The sequence below is a fragment of the Procambarus clarkii genome, chromosome 81 (genome assembly GCF_040958095.1).
Source record: "Procambarus clarkii isolate CNS0578487 chromosome 81, FALCON_Pclarkii_2.0, whole genome shotgun sequence".
Classification (NCBI taxonomy): Eukaryota; Metazoa; Arthropoda; class Malacostraca; order Decapoda; family Cambaridae; genus Procambarus; species Procambarus clarkii.
The window spans coordinates 6,247,497-6,266,874 of NC_091230.1; the positions used below are offsets into that span (position 1 = coordinate 6,247,497).

A 19,378-nucleotide genomic window follows, 5' to 3' on the forward strand; every position below is an offset into this window, starting at 1 on the left:
AGGTGACCCGCTGCTCTGGTGCGCCCAGGTGACCAGCTACTCTGGTGCGCCCTGGCGCCCTGCTGCGCCCTGGCGCCCTGCTGCTCTAGTGCGCCCTGCTGCTCTGGTGCGCCCTGGCGCCCTACTGCTCTGGTGCGCCCTGGCGCCCTGCTGCTCTGGTGCACCCTGGCGCCCTGCTGCTCTGGTGCGCCCTGACGCCATGCTGCTCTGGTGCGCCCTGGCGCCCTGCTGCTCTGGTGCACCCTGGCGCCATGCTGCTCTGGTGCGCCCTGGCGCCATGCTGCTCTGGTGCGCCCTGCTGCTCTGGTGCGCCCTGCTGCTCTGGTGCGCCCTGCTGCTCTGGTGCGCCCTGGCGCCCTGCTACTCTGGTGCGCCCTGGCGCCCTGCTGCTCTGGTGCGCCCTGGCGCCCTGCTGCTCTGGTGCGCCCTGGCGCCCGGCTGCTCTGGTGCGCCCTGCTGCTCTGGTGCACCCTTCTGCTCTGCTGCGCCCTGCTGCTCTGGTGCGCCCTGGCGCCCTGCTGCTCTGGTGCGCCCTGGCGCCATGCTGCTCTGGTGCGCCCTGGCGCCCTGCTGCTCTGGTGCACCCTGGCGCCATGCTGCTCTGGTGCGCCCTGGCGCCCTGCTGCTCTGGTGCGCCCTGGCGCCCTGCTGCTCTGGTGCGCCCAGGTGACCTGCTGCTCTGGTGCGCCCAGGTGACCTGCTACTCTGGTGCGCCCTGGCGCCCTGCTGCTCTGGTGCGCCCTGGCGCTCTGGTGCGCCCTGGCGCCCTGCTGCTCTGGTGCGCCCTGGCGCCCTGCTACTCTGATGCGCCCTGGTGACCTGCTACTCTGGTGCACCCTGGCGCCCTGCTGCTCTGGAGCGCCCTGGCGCCCAACTACTCTGGTGCGCCCTGGCGCCCTGCTGCTCTGGTGCGCCCTGGCGCCCTGCTGCTCTGGTGCGCCCTGGCGCTCTGGTACGCCCTGGCGCCCTGCTGCTCTGGTGAGCCCTGGAGCCCTGCTGCTCTGGTGCGCCCTGGCGCCCTGCTACTCTGGTGCGCCCTGGCGCCCTACTGCTCTGGTGCACACTGGCGCCCTGCTGCTCTGGTGCACCCTTCTGCTCTGGTGCGCCCTGCTACTCTGATGCGCCCTGGTGACCTGCTACTCTGGTGCACCCTGGCGCCCTGCTGCTCTGGTGCACCCTGGCGCCCTGCTACTCTGGTGCGCCCTGGCGCCCTACTGCTCTGGTGCGCCCTGGCGCCCTGCTGTTCTGGTGCGCCCTGGCGCCCTATTACTCTGGTGCGCCCTGGCGCGCCCTGGCGCCCTGCTGCTCTGGTGCGCCCTGGAGCCCTGCTGCTCTGGTGCACCCTTCTGCTCTGGTGCGCCCTGGCGCCCTGCTGCTCTGGTGCGCCTTGGCGCCCTGCTGCTCTGGTGCGCCCAGGCGCCCTGCTGCTCTGGTGCGCCTTGGCGCCCTGCTGCTCTGATGCGCCCTGGCGCCCTGCTACTCTGGTGCGCCCTGGAGCCCTGCTGCTCTGGTGCACCCTTCTGCTCTGATGCGCCCTGGCGCCCTGCTGTTCTGGTGCGCCCTGGTGCCCTGCTGCTCTGGTGCGCCCTGGTGACCTGCTACTCTGGTGCGCCCTGGCGCCCTGCTACTCTGGTGCGCCCTGGCGCCCTGCTGCTCTGGTGCGCCCAGGTGACCTGCTACTCTGGTGCTCCCTGGCGCCCTGCTGCTCTGGTGCGCCCTGGTGACGTGCTACTCTGGTGCGCCCTGGCGCCCTGCTGCTCTGGTGCGCCCTGGTGACGTGCTACTCTGGTGCGCCCTGCTGCTCTGGTGCGCCCTGCTGCTCTGGTGCGCCCTGGCGCCCTGCTGCTCTGGTGCGCCCTGGTGACCTGCTGCTCTGGGGCGCCCTGCTGCTCTGGTGCGCCCTGGCGCCCTGCTGCTCTGGTGCGCCCTGGCGCCCTGCTGCTCTGGTGCGCCCTGGCGCCCTGCTGCTCTGGTGCGCCCTGGTGACCTGCTACTCTGGTGCGCCCTGCTGCTCTGGTGCGCCCTGGCGCCCTGCTGCTCTGGTGCGCCCTGGCGCCCTGCTGCGCCCTGGCGCCCTGCTGCTCTGGTGCGCCCTGGTGACCTGCTGCTCTGGTGCGCCCTGGCGCCCTGCTGCTCTGGTGCGCCCTGGCGCCCTGCTGCTCTGGTGCGCCCTGGTGACCTGCTGTTCTGGTGCACCCTGGCGCCCTGCTGCTCTGGTGCGCCCTGGCGCCCTGCTGCTCTGGTGCGCCCTGGCGCCCTGCTGCTCTGGTGCGCCCTGGCGCCCTGCTGCTCTGGTGCGCCCTGGTGACCTGCTGCTCTGGTGCGCCCTGGCGCCCTGCTGCTCTGGTGCGCCCTGGCGCCTTGCTGCTCTGGTGCGCCCTGGCGCCCTGCTGCTCTGGTGCGCCCTGGCGCCCTGCTGCTCTGGTGCGCCCTGGCGCCCTGCTGCTCTGGTGCGCCCTGGCGCCCTGCTGCTCTGGTGCGCCCTGGCGCCCTGCTGCTCTGGTGCGCTTCGCCGCCCTGCTGCTCTGGTGCGCCCTGGCGCCCTGCTGCTCTGGTGCGCCCTGGCGCCCTGCTGCTCTGGTGCGCCCTGGCGCCCTGCTGCTCTGGTGCGCCCTGGCGCTCTGCTGCTCTGGTGCGCCCTGGCGCTCTGCTGCTCTGGTGCGCCCTGGTGACCTGCTGTTCTGGTGCGCCCTGGTGACCTGCTACTCTGGTGCGCCCTGCTGCTCTGGTGCGCCCAGGTGACCTGCTACTCTGGTGCGCCCTGGCGCGCTGCTGCTCTGGTGCGCCCTGGCGCCCTGCTGCTCTGGTGCGCCCTGGTGACCTGCTGATCTTGTGCGCCCTGGTGCCCTGCTGCTCTGGTACGCCCTGGCGCCCTGCTGCTCTGGTGCGCCCTGGCGCCCTACGGCTCTGGTGCGCCCTGGTGACCTGCTGTTCTGGTGCGCCCTGGTGCCCTGCTGCTCTGGTGCGCCCTGGTGACCTGCTGATCTGGTGCGCCCTGGTGCCCTGCTGCTCTGGTGCGCCCTGGTGCCATGCTGCTCTGGTGCGCCCTGGCGCCCTGCTGCTCTGGTGCGCCCTGGCGCCCTGCTGATCTGGTACGCCCTGGCGCCCTGCTACTCTGGTGCGCCCTGGCGCCCTGCTGCTCTGGTGCTCCCTGGCGCCCTGCTGCTCTGGTGCGCCCTGGCGCCCTGCTGATCTGGTACGCCCTGGCGCCCTGCTGCTCTGGTGCGCCCTGGCGCCCTGCTGCTCTGGTGCGCCCTGGAGCCCTGCTGCTCTGGTGCACCCTTCTGCTCTGGTGCGCCCTGGCGCCCTGCTGCTCTGGTGCGCCTTGGCGCCCTGCTGCTCTGGTGCGCCCAGGCGCCCTGCTGCTCTGGTGCGCCTTGGCGCCCTGCTGCTCTGGTGCACCCTTCTGCTCTGGTGCGCCCTGGCGCCCTGCTGTTCTGGTGCGCCCTGGTGCCCTGCTGCTCTGGTGCGCCCTGGTGACCTGCTACTCTGGTGCGCCCTGGCGCCCTGCTACTCTGGTGCGCCCTGGCGCCCTGCTGCTCTGGTGCGCCCAGGTGACCTGCTACTCTGGTGCGCCCTGGCGCCCTGCTGCTCTGGTGCGCCCTGGTGCCCTGCTGCTCTGGTGCGCCCTGGTGACCTGCTACTCTGGTGCGCCCTGGCGCCCTGCTACTCTGGTGCGCCCTGGCGCCCTGCTGCTCTGGTGCGCCCAGGTGACCTGCTACTCTGGTGCGCCCTGGCGCCCTGCTGCTCTGGTGCGCCCTGGTGACCTGCTACTCTGGTGCGCCCTGGCGCCCTGCTACTCTGGTGCGCCCTGCTGCTCTGGTGCGCCCTGGCGCCCTGCTGCTCTGGTGCGCCCTGGTGACCTGCTGCTCTGGTGCGCCCTGGAGCCCTGCTGCTCTGGTGCGCCCCGCCGCCCTGCTGCTCTGGTGCGCCCTGGCGCCCTGCTGCTCTGGTGCGCCCTGGCGCCCTGCTGCTCTGGTGCGCCCTGGCGCCCTGCTGCTCTGGTGCGCCCTGGCGCTCTGCTGCTCTGGTGCGCCCTGGCGCTCTGCTGCTCTGGTGCGCCCTGGTGACCTGCTGTTCTGGTGCGCCCTGGTGACCTGCTACTCTGGTGCGCCCTGCTGCTCTGGTGCGCCCAGGTGACCTGCTACTCTGGTGCGCCCTGGCGCCCTGCTGCTCTGGTGCGCCCTGGCGCCCTGCTGCTCTGGTGCGCCCTGGTGACCTGCTGATCTTGTGCTCCCTGGTGCCCTGCTGCTCTGGTACGCCCTGGCGCCCTGCTGCTCTGGTGCGCCCTGGCGCCCTACTGCTCTGGTGCGCCCTGGTGACCTGCTGTTCTGGTGCGCCCTGGTGCCCTGCTGCTCTGGTGCGCCCTGGTGACCTGCTGATCTGGTGCGCCCTGGTGCCCTGCTGCTCTGGTGCGCCCTGGTGCCATGCTGCTCTGGTGCGCCCTGGCGCCCTGCTGCTCTGGTGCGCCCTGGCGCCCTGCTGATCTGGTACGCCCTGGGGCCCTGCTACTCTGGTGCGCCCTGGCGCCCTGCTGCTCTGGTGCGCCCTGGCGCCCTGCTGCTCTGGTGCGCCCTGGCGCCCTGCTGATCTGGTACGCCCTGGCGCCCTGCTGCTCTGGTGCGCCCTGGCGCCCTGCTGCTCTGGTGCGCCCTGGAGCCCTGCTGCTCTGGTGCACCCTTCTGCTCTGGTGCGCCCTGGCGCCCTGCTGCTCTGGTGCGCCTTGGAGCCCTGCTGCTCTGGTGCGCCCAGGCGCCCTGCTGCTCTGGTGCGCCTTGGCGCCCTGCTGCTCTGGTGCACCCTTCTGCTCTGGTGCGCCCTGGCGCCCTGCTGTTCTGGTGCGCCCTGGTGCCCTGCTGCTCTGGTGCGCCCTGGTGACCTACTACTCTGGTGCGCCCTGGCGCCCTGCTACTCTGGTGCGCCCTGGCGCCCTGCTGCTCTGGTGCGCCCAGGTGACCTGCTACTCTGGTGCGCCCTGGCGCCCTGCTGCTCTGGTGCGCCCTGGTGACCTGCTACTCTGGTGCGCCCTGGCGCCCTGCTGCTCTGGTGCGCCCTGCTGCTCTGGTGCGCCCTGGCGCCCTGCTGCTCTGGTGCGCCCTGGTGACCTGCTGCTCTGGTGCGCCCTGGAGCCCTGCTGCTCTGGTGCGCCCTGCTGCTCTGGTGCGCCCTGGCGCCCTGCTGCTCTGGTGCGCCTTGGCGCCCTGCTGCTCTGGTGCGCCCTGGCGCCCTGCTGCTCTGGTGCGCCCTGGCGCCCTGCTGCTCTGGTGCCCCCTGGCGCCCTGCTGCTCTGGTGCGCCCTGGCGCTCTGCTGCTCTGGTGCGCCCTGGTGACCTGCTGTTCTGGTGCGCCCTGGTGACCTGCTACTCTGGTGCGCCCTGCTGCTCTGGTGCGCCCAGGTGACCTGCTACTCTGGTGCGCCCTGGCGCCCTGCTGCTCTGGTGCGCCCTGGCGCCCTGCTGCTCTGGTGCGCCCTGGTGACCTGCTGATCTTGTGCGCCCTGGTGCGCTGCTGCTCTGGTACGCCCTGGCGCCCTGCTGCTCTGGTGCGCCCTGGCGCCCTACTGCTCTGGTGCGCCCTGGTGACCTGCTGTTCTGGTGCGCCCTGGTGCCCTGCTGCTCTGGTGCGCCCTGGTGACCTGCTGATCTGGTGCGCCCTGGTGCCCTGCTGCTCTGGTGCGCCCTGGTGCCATGCTGCTCTGGTGCGCCCTGGCGCCCTGCTGCTCTGGTGCGCCCTGGCGCCCTGATGATCTGGTACGCCCTGGCGCCCTGCTACTCTCGTGAGCCCTGGCACCCTGCTGCTCTGGTGCGCCCTGGCGCCCAGCTGCTCTGGTGCGCCCTGGCGCCCTACTGCTCTGGTGCGCCCAGGCGCCCTGCTGCTCTGGTGCGCCCTGGCGCCCTGCTGCTCTGGTGCGCCCTGGAGCCCTGCTGCTCTGGTGCACCCTTCTGCTCTGGTGCGCCCTGGCGCCCTGCTGCTCTGGTGCGCCCTGGCGCCCTGCTGCTCTGGTGCGCCCTGGCGCCCTGCTGCTCTGGTGCGCCCTGGCGCTCTGCTGTTCTGGTGCGCCCTGGTGACCTGCTGCTCTGGTGCGCCCTGGAGCCCTGCTGTTCTGGTGCGCCCTGGTGACCTGCTACTCTGGTGCGCCCTGGCGCCCTGCTGCTCTGGTGCGCCCAGGTGACCTGCTACTCTGGTGCGCCCTGGCGCTCTGCTGCTCTGGTGCGCCCTGGCGCCCTGCTGCTCTGGTGCGCCCTGGCGCCCTACTGCTCTGGTGCGCCCTGGTGACCTGCTGATCTGGTGCGCCCTGGTGCCTTGCTGCTCTGGTGCGCCCTGGTGACCTGCTGATCTGGTGCGCCCTGGCGCCCTGCTGCTCTGGTGCGCCCTGGCGCCTTGCTGCTCTGGTGCGCCCTGGTGACCTGCTACTCTGGTGTGCCCTGGCGCCCTGCCGCTCTGGTGCGCCCTGGCGCCCTGCTGATCTGGTACGCCCTGGCGCCCTGCTACTCTGGTACGCCCTGGCGCCCTGCTACTCTGGTGCGCCCTGGTGCCCTGCTGCTCTGGTGCGCCCTGGTGACCTGCTGCTCTGGTGCGCCCTGGTGACCTGCTGCTCTGGTGCACCCTGGCGCCCTGCTGCTCTGGTGTGCCTTGGCGCCCTGCTTCGCTGGTGCACCCTGGCGCCCTGCTGCTCTGGTGCACCCTGCTGCTCTGGTGCGCCCTGGCGCCCTGCTGCGCCCTGGTGACCTGCTGCTCTGGTGCGCCCTGGCGCCCTGCTGCTCTTGTGCGCCCTGGCGCCCCTGCTACTCTGGTGCACCCTGGCGCCCTGCTGCTCTGGTGCGCCCTGGCGCCCTGCTGCTCTGGTGCACCTTGCTGCACTGGTGCGCCCTGGCGCCCTGCTGCTCTGGTGCGCCCTGGCGCCCTGCTACTCTGGTGCACCCTGGCGCCCTGCTGCTCTGGTGCGCCCTGGTGACCTGCTGCTCTGGTGCGCCCTGCTGCTCTGGTGCGCCCTGCTGCTCTGGTGCGCCCTGGCGCCCTGCTGCTCTGGTGCGCCCTGGTGACCTGCTGCTCTTGTGCACCCTGCTGCTCTGGTGCACCCTGCTGCTCTGGTGCACTCTGCTGCTCTGGTGCACCCTGCTGATCTGGTGCGCCCTGGCGCCCTGCTGCTCTGGTGCGCCCTGGTGACCTGCTGCTCTTGTGCACCCTGCTGCTCTGGTGCACCCTGCTGCTCTGGTGCACTCTGCTGCTCTGGTGCACCCTGCTGCTCTGGTGCGCCCTGGCGCCCTGCTGCTCTGGTGCGCCCTGGTGACCTGCTGCTCTTGTGCACCCTGCTGCTCTGGTGCACCCTGCTGCTCTGGTGCACTCTGCTGCTCTGGTGCACCCTGCTGCTCTGGTGCGCCCTGGCGCCCTGCTGCTCTGGTGCGCCCTGGCCCTCTGCTACTCTGGTGCACCCTGGCGCCCTGCTGCTCTGGTGCGCCCTGGCGCCCTGCTGCTCTGGTGCGCCCTGGAGCCCTGCTACTCTGGTGCACCCTGGCGCTCTGCTGCTCTGGTGCGCCCTGGTGACCTGCTGCTCTGGTGCACCCTGGCGCCCTGCTGCTCTGGTGCACCCTGGCGCCCTGCTGCTCTGGTGCGCCCTGGTGACCTGCTGCTCTGGTGCACCCTGGCACCCTTCTGCTCTGGTGCACCCTGGCGCCCTGCTGCTCTGGTGAACCCTGGCGCCCTGCTGCTCTGGTGCGCCCTGGCGCCCTGCTGCTCTGGTGCGCCCTGGTGACCTGCTGCTCTGGTGCACCCTGGCGCCCTGCTGCTCTGGTGCGCCCTGGCGCCCTGCTGCTCTGGTGCGCTCTGGCGCCCTGCTGCTCTGGTGCGCCCTGGTGACCTGCTGCTCATGTGCACCCTGGCGCCCTGCTGCTCTGGTGCACCCTGGCGCCCTGCTGCTCTGGTGCGCCCTGGTGACCTGCTGCTCTGGTGCACCCTGGCGCCCTGCTGCTCTGGTGCGCCCTGGTGACCTGCTGCTCTGGTGCGCCCTGGTGACCTGCTGCACCCTGGCGCCCTGCTGCTCTGGTGCGCCCTGGTGACCTGCTGCTCTGGTCCACCCTGGCGCCCTGCTGCTCTGGTGCGCCCTGGTGACCTGCTGCTCTGGTCCACCCTGGCGCCCTGCTGCTCTGGTGCGCCCTGATGACCTGCTGATCTGGTGCACCCTGGTGACCTGCTGATCTGGTGCACCCTGGTGACCTGCTGCTCTGGTGCACCCTGGTGACCTGCTGATCTGGTGCACCCTGGTGACCTGCTGATCTGGTGCACCCTGGTGACCTGCTGCTCTGGTGCACCCTGGTGACCTGCTGCTCTGGTCCACCCTGGCGCCCTGCTGCTCTGGTGCGCCCTGGTGACCTGCTGATCTGGTGCACCCTGGTGACCTGCTGATCTGGTGCACCCTGGTGACCTGCTGCTCTGGTGCACCCTGGTGACCTGCTGATCTGGTGCACCCTGGATATTCTCTTATTCGGTCATATTCTCCATGTTCTCTGTGTTCATCGCATTCCCTTAAATGTTCTACGTTCATCTTGTTACTAATTCTTTAAACAATTGTTTCTGTCAATCAGTAACTTGTTCTTTGTCAGATATTATCAACCGATTACTATTCCAATAATAAAATTAGTTACAAAATATTTAGTCAGTCTCCAACTTTATTTGCAAACAACTATGTCAATGCAATTCTCTTTATCAGCTTCATATTTCTTACAGACGACTGTTCTTGGCATTTCTTAACTTACTAAAGTATTCGTCAATTAACTGAAAATAATCACGTTCATCATTTTTTAACTTGAATTATTTGCCAATCAACTAAAAAATGGTCACTTTCAACAACTTTTCAACACTGTTCTTAACTAAAATTATTCTTCTCTCAACTAAAAATAGTCAAGCTTAACTTCATTCAACACTTTCTTCATTAACTAATAGTATACTTCGTGGAGTAAGAAAAATAGTCAAAGACACCCTTCGAGACATCAAAGACGCTCATATTTATCAAAGACGCACTCAAAGAAATCAAAGACCCACTCAGAGTCATCAAAGAAACTTTCTAAGACATTTCAGAGCCCTCAAAGGTAGTCTCTAAATTAACCTTCGTTCATCAAAGTTGTTCTCTGACCCACCTTTATTCATCAAGGAAGCTTTCTAAGACATCTTTGTACATCAAAGAAACTTTCTAAGTCACCTTCGGACATTAAAGAAACTTTCTAAGACGTCTTCAAGCATCAAAATAAATTCTAAACATCTTCGTGCGTTTAAAAAGTCTCTCCAAGACAGCAATAATACGTTCCGATATAATATAAATAACATTTGCACTCTTTAATGCGACTTTGAATAAAAGATTTACTCCTTAGAACTTCTTTGTCCATTAAATAAACTCTAACTGTATCAAACATTGTTCTTCATTCAATAAATAAATAGTATAAGGGTGACTTTTCAAGACATTTATAAACTAAGACATGCCATTATGTAGCCTCAAACAACTTTAAGTATTATATCAAACTAGGCATGTACAACGTTATGTACTAACAAACTTACGCATACAAGCAAACTTTACGCTTCAAGTAAAAATAAATAAAACTAATTGGTCTTCCTCTAAAAATAATCTTTCCGGCCTCTACTCTCCACAGACGCCGTCTTGTCGACCCGGCTCTGATACACAACCAACCTAACATGAACTTGAGTCCTGGCTTTGTTGTTGTTGACTCTTCCTTTTCACAGTATATACTCAAATGCTCTAAACTTTCTAACAAACGTGATCTAACATAAGCCTGCTTTCCTTTTATCTTTTTTTCTTTATCTTGTTTTCTCCTACGATCCCTTTCTTATTTCTATTATTACACCCTTTGTTACACCATACCTTACGTACCTCTAATCTTCCTCTAAGATTTCCATCTCCTCACCTCTCTTTCAACTACTTAATGACCGTGCCTTCCTCATTTCATCACAATCAACTTGATAATGGTCCAGGACGGACCGAAACGTCGTCGTCTCTTCAATTTCTAGTGTGTGGATTGGTCAACATTTTTCAGCTACGTTATTGTGACTCATTATCTGCATAAAACTGACTGACTTCTATGTAGTAGTAACAGCTTTCACTAAGACAGTTTCACTAGGCCATTTATAATCAAAAACTTTATAATAACACTTATAATGTCATAAACACAGCTCTTCAAGTAACTAGTTCACCTTTTCGTATGAAACTCGCCTTTCTGTTTATTATTATTATTATAATCTGTTAAAATATATTTTCTTAGCCACTTTATTTTAAAACTGTTGTTTGAACAACACTGTATAAGCCTACCTAACTTGACTTACCTGTACTAACCTAACCTAACCTGACTCTCCTAATGTAACTTGCCTAGTCCAACTTACTTATTCCTCCCTATCTAACCTAACATACCCAACCTAACCTAACTTAACTTACCTAATTTACATAGCCCAACTTACCTAACCTCCCCCACCTAATGTAACTTACATAAACTAACGTAAATTCCCTCTCCTGACCAAACTTACATAACTTGCCAACTTAACTAAACTTAAATTACCTATCCTCCCTTATGTAATTGAACATAACAGAACTTCTATTGCCTAACTTACATATCTTAATTAATAACTTACCTGACATAACTTACCTAACCCAACATACCTACCCTCTTCTACATGATGTAAGTTACATTACCTAACTTACCTGATGTAACTTACCCATCCTGACCTGACCAACACACATAATATACTAACCTAACTTACATAACATAACTTATCTACCCTCGCAAACTTATCCCTCCTCCCACTTTATGTAACTTACCAATCATAACTAACAGACCCTAATATAACCTAACTTATATAACTTACAAAACCTATCCTAACGTAACATAACTTAATTAAATCATTGTCTTATTCTGTCTGAAACATCAACTCTTCATTTATTTACCCAGACAACACTCTTTTACACTTACATGTAAAAACCTGAACTTGTATATTACACTCGCAAACTTGTTAAAACTTGCACACTTTTACAAAACTTAAACAAATACTCGGTTCACTCACTTACACAAACACATACTTGTACATTCTCTTTGTTCATTAACTTACACACTTTCTAAAACTCTCTCAAACTTGAATAACTACATAAATTTAGACAAACTAGCACAACTTGCAAACACTTAGACACTTTGATAAACTCTGATACATATACAAATTTCAGAACATGCATAAAAAGATTTTCAACTATTTTATCTATCTTATCTCATTGCTATTTTCCTCTGTTCTGCTTCCAATTTCTACTATTCCTTGTAAAATATTGTTTAAGCATCATTCCCTAAAATATCCCAAAAACCTTAACCTAACCTAACACCCCCACCCATCTCCCCTATCCTTGCTCAATTTATATTTCCTCATACTATTCAAATAATTCATAGGAAAGTCTGTTTTACTACATTTAATATTTTACATGCTTTCTTAATACATTTATCACATTGAGTCCATTTATTCAATAACCTTTGCTAAGTTTTATATTTTTCACAAATTAACACAGTAAAGTTAAATATCTTCTCAGTTATATATATGATTCTTGCTGGGCATTTATGTTTCGTTGTTGAATGTCTCATATTCGTTTCTTTATTTCATGGGTTAATTTATCAAATGGAGGTTTATGTATTTCAAGTGTTATTTGTTAAAGATGGGGTATTTAGGCATTTCAAACGACTTTATCTGAGGTCTCCACCTCACTGTAGCTTTCTGCTTCCTATTGCCAAGGTACTCCCTTATCCACCGGAACACTTTACCAGTTATTCCTGCCTGTTTCTGCAGCTTATATACCAGCCTCTTATGGGGTACTGTGTCAAAGGATTTCTGGCAGTCCAAAAAAATGCAGTCCGCCCATCCTTTACTTTCTTGCTTAATCTTTGTCACCTGATCGTATAATTATATTAAGCCAGTGAGGCAAGATTTACCCTCCCAGAACTCATATTGGTGGTTTGTCACAAAGTCCCTTCTCTTCAGATGTGTTGCTAGTTTTTTTCTCACGATCTTCTCCATCACCTTGCATGGTATACAAGTTAAGGACATTGGTCGGTAGTTCAGTGCTTCTTGCCTTTCACCCTTTTTGTATATCAGGACTACATTAGCCGTCTTCCATATTTCTGGTAGGTTTCCCATCTCCAGTGCCCTACTATACACTATGGAGAGGGGCAAGCAAAGTGCTTCTGCACACTCTATCAGTACCCATGGTGAGATTCCGTCTGGACCAACAGCCTTTCTCACTTCCAGATCAATCAGGTGTCTCTTGACCTCCTCTCTTGTAATTTTGAACCCTTCCAAGGCCGCCTGGTTTACTGCCACCTCTCCTAGCGCAGTAACCTCACCTTTTTCTGTTGTGAAGACCTCCTGGAACCTCTTGTTGATTTCTTCACACACCTCTTTGTTATTCTTTGTGTACCTGTCCTCACCCATTCTAAGTTTCATCACCGGTTCTTTCACTGTTGTTTTCCTCCTGATGTTACTGTGGAGTAACTTTGGTTCGGTCTTGGCTTTATTTGCTATATCATTTTCATACTTTTTCTCTGCTTCTCTTCTCACACTAACATACTTATTTCTGGTTCTCAAGTATCGCTCTCTGCTTTCTGGTGTTCTGTTATTTCGGAGGTTCCTCCACGCCCTTTTGTTCAGCTCTTTTGCTGCCATACATGCCCTATTAAACCACAGATTCTTATTTTACTTCTCTGGTTTTACCTTTTGAGCCGGGATAAACCTGTTTACTGCCTCCTGACACTTTTGCATGACGTAGTCTATCATGTCTTGTACGAACGTAGCTCTGAGTTCTGTGTCCCAATGTATTTCCCCTTAGGAAACGTCTCATTTCCTCATAATTCCTCTTTCGGTATGCTAGCCTTTTGTTTCCTAATTCTTTTTTTTTTTGGGGGGGGGGGGGGGAGGGGAGGTAAATCCTAGCTCTACCAGGTACTCAAAGATCAATACACTGTGGTCACTCATTCCAAAGGGGCCTTCCAACTTAACTTCCCTTATATCCGACTCATTTAGGGTAAATATCATATCAAGCATAGCTGGTTCATCCTCTCCTCTCATTCTTGTCGGTCCCTTGATGTGTTGGCTTAGAAGGTTTTTGTTGCCACGTCCAGCAGTTTAGCTCTGTGTTTGTCTCTGTTCACCTAGTTTATCTTCCTGTGGTTGAAGTCTCTCGTGATTAGCAGTCTAGATCCGTTCCTGCTAGCGAAAGAATCTGCTCTCTCTATTATATTAAGGTGTGTTACAGGTGTTGAGTGGGTGGAGTAACCAGGTGTGTTACAGGTGTTGAGTGGGTGGAGTAACCAGGTGTGTCACAGGTGTTGAGTGGGTGCAGTAACCAGGTGTGTCACAGGTGTTGAGTGGGTGCAGTAACCAGGTGTGTCACAGGTGTTGAGTGGGTGCAGTAACCAGGTGTGTCACAGGTGTTGAGTGGGTGTAATAATCAAGTGTGTCACAGGTGTTGAGTGGGTGCAATAATCAAGGTGTGTCACAGGTGTTGAGTGGGTGCAATAACCAGGTGTGTGTCACCCACAGGTGCTGTGCCGCTGGAGAAGCACCCAGACAGCAGCCCCAATACCAACAGCACGTGAGTCTATTTCAGTTGATCTGAGAATATTTTCTTAGCTCTGAATCTTTCATTCCTCCTCGTCCTCCCTAGTCCCTTATGCCTTCAGTTGCACCTCTTACCCCTCCTTGCCCCAACACTACTCTCCTTGCTTCACACACAAACTCTGCCTCTTTACCCTACCCCCCCTACCCCCAGTCCTCTGCCCAACTGATCCCATCCCCTTTATCTAGCCTCGTCCTCGCTCTACTGACTATGTCCTATTTATATTTCCATGACAGCTCTTATCCTGGCCAATCAGGCAAACGCTGCTGATAATAATTCCCTCCAAGGAAGATTATTAGCACAGACACCATATCTTACCACTGTAAAATCTTTCCTTGTCGGTGTGACTATTTTCTGTTGTTTGGATAATGCCTCATCCTTTTCATCAATGTGTGCACGTGTTTTGTGCGGGATACTCGTAGCGAAGGCTCTTTGACATTCCACACACAGGCAGTTGGCCCAAGTTTTTCCGTCTTGTGTGATTTATCGTGCCCGACCATGAAGTGCTATCTGGGTTGTGTGAGAAGATTTGCGGTCCCTGAGCCCATGTTGGTGATGCCTGATGCTCTCTTCTCTCCGGAAGGTGTAGCAGCCTCTTTCTTGTGATCTGTTATCTTGCATGATATGCAAGAGAAACTGACCTGAAGTTTGGTGCCTCCTGAATGTCTCTATTGTTGTATATTATTACTACACTATCTATCTTCCAAACTTCTGGTATTTCTCGAACTTCAGAGACACTTTATCATAATAAGTAACAATTATAAGTCTTTAGGTGTTTCCCCTGGTATCCATGGAGAGATTTTGCATTCTGAGCTAGACACGACTGCAGCACCATTCCTTCCCTCGTCCCTTCCCAGATTCTGATCCTGACCACCTTCCAAGCGCTATATAGTCGTAATGGCTTGGCGCTTTCCCCGATAGTTACCTTCCTCCCTCTCCCAGTGCCCTAGTCGTGTCCAGCTCCAGCAGACGACTCCTTACTTCGTCTCTGGTAATCGTCTGACTCAGTATAGGCTTATTCAGTGTTCTTTTAAAATATGTTTTCCCAAATTTAGAATTTCGTCATGTTTTTTGACACCTGTTTTCCTTCCTAATGTGGCCGTGGAGCAGTTGGCGTCGGGTCCTTTGATGATCTGCAGTTTCTTTTCAAGTTATCTCTGTTTCTCTCCTCACTCATTGACACCCTTCCCGGGCCTTCAGGTACCTTCCTCTGCTTTCCTTCGTTCTGTTCTTCCTGCTGTTGGTCCATGCCCCCGTGCTTGCTTACTTTCTCTTACACACGATAAAACTATGGATTGATATAAACAGATCCACAAGGGCCGTGATGAGGATTCGAACTTACGCCCAGGATGATCCCAGACGCGCCTTAGTCGACTATGCCCCGACATGGTAAATGAATTGCAACCGGAAGTGCTACTACCCTCACATGGATCCTGCAGCCTCTCCGAGACACAAACCAAGGTTTAACACAATTCTCCCATGCAATTTGTTCCTCCCATGATTTGTTCATTTGATGCATCACGCTATTGTGGTTTCTGTGTGTATGGATTGATATACGTTACCTTTTCCTGTCTTTGGTCAAGGACAAGCTTGTCGACTGCCTTCTAACATTATTTACGCATGTCATATTTGGCTTTCCATCAGAGTTATAGGTATATTGATATTCCTCATTCTCTCTCATTTCTTTTTCGTTTCATCTTCAGGATGCCTTACGCAGATGCATTTTTACGTTCTTATCCCTTCACTGAAAGGGGTATTTTGACATCTGAAAGATACTCGGATGTTAGTATTCAACGACTGCTCATTCCCTTGGAGGCTTCCAACTTGATATCCCATATATCATCAAGCTCATTCACACAATAGCAAGTTAAATCTGGCTGGATCATAATTTTTCCTCAGCCTTGTGACCCTCATGGCTGAGGGCCTTGTTCTGACCCACAAGGCCTGATATTTTGGCTTAAAAAGTTGGTTGCTGGTGTCTCCATTAGTTAAGATCTCCAAGTACTCACCTAATTGTACTCAACTAATTGTGCTTGCGAGGGTTAAGCTCTGGTTCTTTGGTCCCGCCTCTCAACTGTCAATCAACTGAATTACAGATTCCTGAGCCTGCTGGGCTCTATCATATCTACACTTGAAACTGTGTATGGAGTCATCCTCCACCACATCACTGCCTAATGCATTCCATCTTTTAACTACTCTGACACTCAAAAAGTTCTTTCTAACGTCCCTGTGGCTCATTTGGGTACTCAGTTTCCACCTGTGTCCCCTTGTTCGCGTACATCCATGTTAAACAGTTTATCTTTAACTACCCTGTCAATTCCTCTGAGAATTTTGTAGGTAGTGATCATGTCTCCCCCTTACTCTTGTAATGTCGTGAGGTGCATTTCTCGCAGCCTTTCTTGGTAACGCATGCCTCTTAGTTCTGGGACTAGCCTAGTGGCATATCTCTGAACATTTTCAAGCTTCGTCTTGTGCTTGACAAGGTATGGGCTCCATGCTGGGGCCACATACTCCAGGATTGGTCTTACATATGTGGTATACAAGGTTCTGAATGATTCCTTACACAGGTTCCTGAACGCTGTTCTGATGTTAGCCAGCCTCGCATACGCCGCAGATGTTATTCTTTTGATGTGGGCTTCAGGAGACAGGTTTGGTGTGACATCAACTCCTAGATCCTTCTCTCTGTCCGTTTAATGAAGGACTTAATCTCCCATTCTGTATCCTGTGTCTGGCCTCCTGTTTCCACTGCCTAGTTTCATTACCTTACATTTACTTGGGTTGAACTTTAGTAGCCATTTGTTGGACCATTCATGCAGTCTGTCTAGGTCATCTTGTAGTCTCATACTGTCTTCCTCCGTCTTAATCCTCCTTATAATTTTTGCATCATCAGCAAACAATGAGAGGAATGATTCTATACCATCTGCAAGATCATTTACACATATAAGTAACAGTATGGGCCCAAGGAATAAACCCTGCGGGACTCCACTTGTGACGTCTCGCCAATCCGAGACCTCACCCCTCACAGTGACTCGCTGCCTTCTGTTACTTAGGTACTTCCTTAACGAGTGGAGTACTTTCCCTTTCACTCCTGCCTGCATCTCCAGCTTTCGCACTAGTCTCTGGTGTGGCACTGTGTGAAAGGCTTTCTGGCAATCCAAAAATATGCAGTCTGCTCACTCCTCTCTTTCTTGTTGCCTGATCGTAGAATATAATTAATCCTGTGAGGCATGACTTGCCATCCCTGAAACCATGTTGGTGTTGTGACACAAAGTTCCTTCGCTCCAGATGTTCGAATAGCTTTTTTCGCACAATTTTCTCCATTAGCTTGCATGGTATGCAAGTTAGGGACTGTAGTTCAGTGCCTCCTGTCTATCCCCCTTGTATATCTGGACTACGTTTGCGCTTTCCAAATTTCTGTTAGTTGACCTGTTACCAGTGATTTGTTATACTCCATGGAGAGTGGCAGGCACAGTGCTTCTGCTCCTTCCTTTAGTATTCATAGTAATATTCCAACCGGGCCTATAGCCTTTGTCACATCCAGCTCTAGCAAAAGCTTCCTTACATCTCCACTGGTAATCTCAAATTCCTCTAGTGGTGCCTGGTTAATTATTCCTTCTCTTATCTCTGGAACTTCTCCTTCCTCTAATGCAAAGACTTCCTGGAATTTCATTTGAGTTCCTCGCACACTTCTTTGTCGTTTGTAGTGAATCTGTCTGCCCCTATCCTCAGTTTCATTATCTGTTCCTTCACTGTTGTCTTTCTCCTGATGTGGCTGTGCAGCAATTTGGGCTGGGTCTTAGCCTTGCTTGGTATGTCGTTTTCATATTGCCCTTCTGCCTCTCTTCTCACCCTGACGTATTCATTCCTGGCTCTCTGGTAACCTTCTCTGCTCTCAAGTGTTCTGTTATTTCTATAGTTTCTCCACGCTCTTTTACTTTGTTGCTTAGCTAGCCTACATCTCTGATTAAACCATGAGTTTCTCATCTGCATTACATTTTTTACCTATTGGGCCGGGAAAACTTTTCTACTGCCTCCTTGCACTTCAGCGTGATGTATTCCATCATGTCTTGGGTCGTCTTTCCCCTTAGCTCTGATTCCCATGTTATAGCTGTTAGGAATTTTCTTATCTCATATTTTCCATTACCAAATGCTAGCCTTCTGCTTCCAGTTCCCTTTCTCGATTACTTTAGCTCTTTTTCCACCAGATACTCAAACGTCAGTACACTGTGATCGCTCATTCCTACTGGGGCTTCGAAGTCTATTTCCCTTATGTCGGAGTCATTCAGAGTGAAGACTAGGTCGAGTCTCGCTGTTTCATCGTTTCCTCTCATCCTAGTGGGTTCCCTGACATGTTGGCTTAGAAAGTTTCTGGTCGTGCCTCCATTAGTTTGGCTCTCCATGTGTCCTCTCCTCCATGCGGTTCCATGTTCTCCCAGTCTACCCTTCCGTGATTGAAGTCCTCCATGATGAGCAGATGGGATCGATTTCTACAGGCAGCGGAGGCTGCCCTCTCAATTATGTTATTAACTGCAATGTTGTTTCTGTCATACTCTTGCCTGGGTCTTCTGTCATTTGGTTGAGGGCTATATATCACTGCTACTACTACTCTAGGTCCTCCCATCGTCATGGTGCCTATTATGTAGTATGTAAACTCCTATGTGGTTCTCTCTCTCTTTCCAGTTTATCTTGCCCTGGGTTAAGGTCCTTGTAATTAATAATCAGGAGCCATTCCAACTGCCGCTGAAACTATTCTTTTGTTACAGTAAGTATTGTCCTTTTGATTCTGTCAGTCTCCCGTCTTGCTCACCTGATATTTAGTTGATGGTTCACGATCACTGCTGTTGCTATCTTGGGTTCCTTCCTTTGGGGTCTCTAATGTACTCGTTGCGTCCAACGAAGCATTGTATAGCCATTTACTTGAGCCTCTACTCTGTTTCTGTCTGGGGTCATAACCTCAAATGCTCATTTCTTTCTGATCAGCAAGACCACGCCCCCTCCTCCAGCTCCTTGTGTCTCTCATCTTGCTACCTGTCTCTAAGGAGGCTACGTTGTGGTGTGTTTCCTGTGCTTTCACTTCTGTGAGAACACAGACATCTAGATTTCCTACATATAATTCCGCAGTCGGAGACAGGAAAAAACTTTAGTTAGGCTTATATCATCCTTAACCACTTGGGCTAGAGCGACGGTCTCACTTCATGCAGGTCGGCGATCAATTCCCGACCGTCGAAGTAGTTGGGCACCTTTCCTTCCCCCCCCCTGTCCCATCCCAAATCCTTATCCTGATCCCTTCCAGTGCTGTATAGTCGTAATGGCTTGGCGCTTTCTCCTGATAGTTCCCTTATATCCTCCTTTCCCAGCACGCAATCCACAATAGTTGCCTAACTCCTGGGTACCTATTTAATGCTAGGTGAACAGGAGCATCAGTTGAAAGGTTATATTCCAAATCATTTATGTATTGCCAGGTGAGTGAACCACGATCTCTCGATTGTGAGTCGTCGGCGTAGACCACTGTGCTAGAGGACTCGTATTGATGTCAGCTCCCTGAGAATACGTTTGTAGTCTTTTATGTTGAGGGACTTTTGTAATCTCCTAGCCCCTGGGTCCCTCCCCTGACAGTGGGTGTCCTTGCCCCTGGGTCCCTCCCATGACAGTGGGTGTCCCTGCCCCTGGGTCCCTCCCATGACAGTGGGTGTCCCTGCCCCTGGGTCCCTCCCCTGACAGTGGGTGTCC

General features: G+C 54.7%; 1 long non-coding RNA gene across 1 annotated transcript in view; it reads left to right on the plus strand.

The window, feature by feature from the left end:
• The window catches only part of LOC123773111 (uncharacterized), a 239,088-nt gene that overhangs the window by 200,503 nt on the left and 19,207 nt on the right, over positions 1-19,378 (plus strand). Inside the window, exon 3 of the long non-coding RNA XR_011225216.1 lies at positions 13,573-13,624. This is a non-coding gene — a long non-coding RNA (uncharacterized lncRNA). The remainder of the gene's footprint in view (positions 1-13,572; positions 13,625-19,378) is intronic.